The sequence below is a fragment of the Gracilinanus agilis genome, chromosome 6, assembly GCF_016433145.1.
Source record: "Gracilinanus agilis isolate LMUSP501 chromosome 6, AgileGrace, whole genome shotgun sequence".
NCBI lineage: Eukaryota > Metazoa > Chordata > Mammalia > Didelphimorphia > Didelphidae > Gracilinanus > Gracilinanus agilis.
The window spans coordinates 285,140,237-285,144,325 of record NC_058135.1 but is presented as its reverse complement, the minus strand read 5'-3'; positions in this window follow the sequence as shown (position 1 = coordinate 285,144,325).

Below are 4,089 nucleotides of genomic sequence, written 5' to 3'. Positions count from 1 at the left end.
CTGTCCTAGAACTCCTGGACCCTGGGAGTTAATTATTATGGGGCCTAAAGAGATAAAGGCTTAACCCAAGGAGACGCCTCCCCTCCACAAGCTGCTACCTGGAGATAGCAAAGGTTAGAGGCTCTGAGCCCAAGGGAGATGAGGCTGGCCCTGAGACACTCCAGCTGGCTCCTCTGGGACCCATCTAGTGCCTGCGCAGGGTTTTAGATCAGGACGTTGGGGTGGTCTGGGGAACAGAGCCTGCCTTCTCCTCACAATGGAGTGCCAGGAGGAGGACCATCACCTCTGCCCGGCCAGGGCTGCAGCCCCTGGAACATGCCCACTACTCTTTGCTGTGAGCACTGGGACAGTCCACTATGTTCCAAGGCTTGATCCAGGGGCAACAGAGGCCTCAGGAGTTGTCCTGGACCCTGGCCCAAGGCTAGATGCTGCCCTGGAGGACCCTTGTCAGATGGAGAGGTAAGGACTTTGGGGGTGGTTGTGTCAGTCAGTCATGAGCCAGGCACTGGGCTAAGTGCTGGGGATCCAAAGGAAGGCAAAGGAAGACCCCTGCCCGCAAGGAACTCACAGTCTAATGGGCAGACAGTGGGCCAATAATTATGTACAAACAAGTGACGTGTAGAATGACCCCCAGAAGGCAGGAAGGCTAGAGATGAAGAGGGCCTTGAGAAAGACTTCCTGTAGAGGCTGGAATTCTAGCCAGGCCTTGTATAAAGTCCCTCCCCCTCATTGAGAAGGGCAAACATGTTGGTATTCAATCAGCTGGGAAAGGGGGAAGTTTTGAGTGGAGAGAGAGATAGAGACACGGAGAGACAGGGAAGGAGAGCCAGAGCCAGAGCCAGGGAGACAGACAGAGACAGAGACAGGGAGAGAGACAGAGAGAGAGACAGAGCCAGGGAGAGAGAGAAAGGGAGGGAGAGGGAGACTTGGAGACACACACAGAGAGAGAAACAGGGAGAGAGAGAGAGACAGACAGACAGACAGAGATATGGAGAGAGAGAGAGACAGAGAGAGAGACAGAGACAGGGAGAGAGAGACAGAGAGAGAGAGAGAGAGACAGTGAGAGAGACAGAGACAGAGACAGGGAGAGAGCCAGGGAGAGAGAGACAGAAACAGAGAGAGAGGGAAGGAGAGCCAGAGACAGAGCCAGGGAGAGAGAGAAAGGGAGGGAGAGAGAGACTTGGAGACACAGAGAGAGACAGGGAGAGAGAGAGAGACAGACAGACAGACAGACAGACAGAGATATGGAGAGAGACAGAGAGGGAGAGAGAGAGAGAGAGAGAGAGAGACATGGAGACAGACAGAGAGACAGAGACAGAGAGAGAACTAGATGAGGAGAGGAAGAGAAGAGGGCGGATAGTCTTTTGTTTTTGTCTGAAAACCCTGATAAACTCTCCAAGCATTCCACACGCTGGCCAAATTGGGCCATTCCCAATCCCCAAACAAGCTTTCCTGCCCCGTGGTCTTTTTCCTCCTGGGCCCTCTCCCCGAGGCAGTGTGGTGTAATGGAAAGTGCCCTGGGTTTAAGACTAAATTCTGACTCTTTTACTGCAAGATCTTGGCCGAATCCCTGAGCGCCTCTGGGGCTTTGCCTCCTGAACTGGAAAAATAAGGGGATGGACTAGAGAACCTTCTCTCTGAACTCTGAATCTCTAATCTTATGATCTCTCCTCTTTTCCTGTCAAATTCCTACTCGTCCAACCCAGAGAGCGAGGTCTTCTCCAGAAAGCCAGCCCTGATATCTCCCTGCTTGGTAACAGTCTTTCCCCTCACACTTCCTACGGAGATTGGTTTGGACCCTCCGAGGTACTCATTTTGTCTGAGTTCTAGTGGGGGGCACAGTGGGGATAGAGCACCGGGGCCTGGAGTCAGGAAGGCCTGAATTCAAATCTAGCCTCAGACACTGGCTAGCTATGTGACCTTGGGCAAGTCACTACCCTTTTGGCTTCAGTTTCCTCAACTGTAAAATAAACTGGAGAAGTAAATGGCAGACCACTCCGGTATCTCTGCCAAGGAAACCCCAGAAAAGGGCTGCATAGAGCCGCCAGGGTCCTGTGGGACCAAAGACGATCCCTGGCCCCCATCCCAAAGGCATGGGATGATGGAGGCAGTCCCCAGGGGTCAGGAGCTATTCCTGGTGTCGCCTCCTGTTTTCGTAACACTTTACAGTTCACAAAGTTGGCTTTCCTTCCAACAGCCGTGAGACACACAGTTCAAACGTCATTATCTCCGCTTGGCAGATGAGAAAGTTGAGGCTCAGAGAGAGGACATGACTTGCCCAAGGTCACACAGCCACGGGGAGGTCATCTGAGGATTCGCCCTACATTTTCCCTTTTTTGCCAGCCGGGGGTTCAGGAACTTTCATGGTTTTAGAGGAGAGTTAACTGGCAAAGGCTTCTTCCCTTTTTGTCCTTATTTTCTCTCCTGGCTCTGGGAGTCGTGGGGCCCCTGTGGCAGGCTGGACTGTGATTGGTCTGGTGGAGCCCCTTGGCTTAGCCTGGGAACGCCACGTTTGTCTCCTCCGTGAGAGATGAAGGGCCGAGTGATCCTGCCTCTCCCGGCCCTCAGAGCGGCCACACCGTGCCGTGCCGGCACCCCTTGCTCTGAGAGCTTCCTCGGTGCCTCTTTGCCCCGAGAACCAAATACCAAACCTCCCATCTGGCATGTGAAGCCCTGGGCGACGGGGCTCCCAGCTATCTTCCTGCGAACGCTTCATCTTGATCTCCTTCTTCCTGCCGGTCACACTAGCCTGCCAGCTAGCCATTCCTCGCCTGACCTCTGGCCCTGTGCAGGTGGCGGCTCCTGGGGCTGGAGTGAGCTGCCTTTCTGCACCCTCATCTCTTAGGACCTGCAGCTTTTTTCAAGGCCCCTCTCGCGTGCGACCTCCTGCCGGAGTCCTTTCTCGGACTCTCTCCCCCAGTTATTGGGGCATTAGCCCTTTGGAAATGACTTGGGGATAGACTTTCTTTTCTTTAAACGCCCACCTTCCATCTTAGAATCAATACTAGGCAGAAGACTGGTCAGGGCTAAGCAATGGGGGTTAAATGCCTTGCCCAGGGTCACACAGCTAGGAAGTGTCTGAGGCCAGATTTGAATCCAGGACCTCCCATCTCTAAGCCTGGTTCTGGTTCTCAATCCCCTGACCCACCTAGCTGCCTCCCTATGGTATATACTTTGTTTTTTTTTAAATATTTTTATTTTTAAACCCTTAACTTCTGTGTATTGGCTCCTTGGTGGAAGAGTGGTAAGGGTAGGCAATAGGGGTCAAGTGACTTGCCCAGGGTCACACAGCTAGAAAGTGCCTGAGGCCAGATTTGAACCTAGGACCTTCCATCTCTAGGCCTGACTCTCCATCCACTGAGCTACCCAGCTGCCCCCACCGTGTTATGTTTTAAATAAAATTTTAATACCTTTTATTTCTACATCCCTACATTTCCCGCTGTACATCTCTCTTCTTCCACCCTCACAGAGAGCTGCCCTTGACAGTAAAGAATTTAAAATAATTATAATTATATGATGAATCAAAATCAATCATGATTAATAATGTAACAAATTATAGTCGTACAATGTTATATAATAAATCCTATAAATCGTACAATAATATTAATAATATAAATGATAATTAACAAGAGGGAAAAAAGGTTGCCCAAACTAACCTCTCTATCAAACAGGGCTAACGTTAGGGGCAGCGTTCCACACCCACCGTCCCTCACCTCTGCAAAGGAGGAGGAATTATCTTCTCATCTCTCTTTGTTGGTGCCCCATGCGCTCATTAGAATTTCCCAGGATTGCGCTGAAATGGTTTCATTGCTATTATTCTTACCTCTTTGCACTGCTGTGTTCACTGTGACTGACTGCTTCCTTCACTTAGCATCAGTTCTTACAAGCTGCCATGCCTCTTACCAAGTTGTTTCACATCTGTTTGCCTCAGTTTCCTCAACTGTAAAATGGGGATAGTAATGCCTGTCTTGAAGGGTTGTTGTGAAGATTAAATAAGATAATGTATACATACATAAATTTATCCATCCATCCATCTACCTACTTATCTATCTATCTCTCCATCCATCCATCCATCCATCCATCCATCCA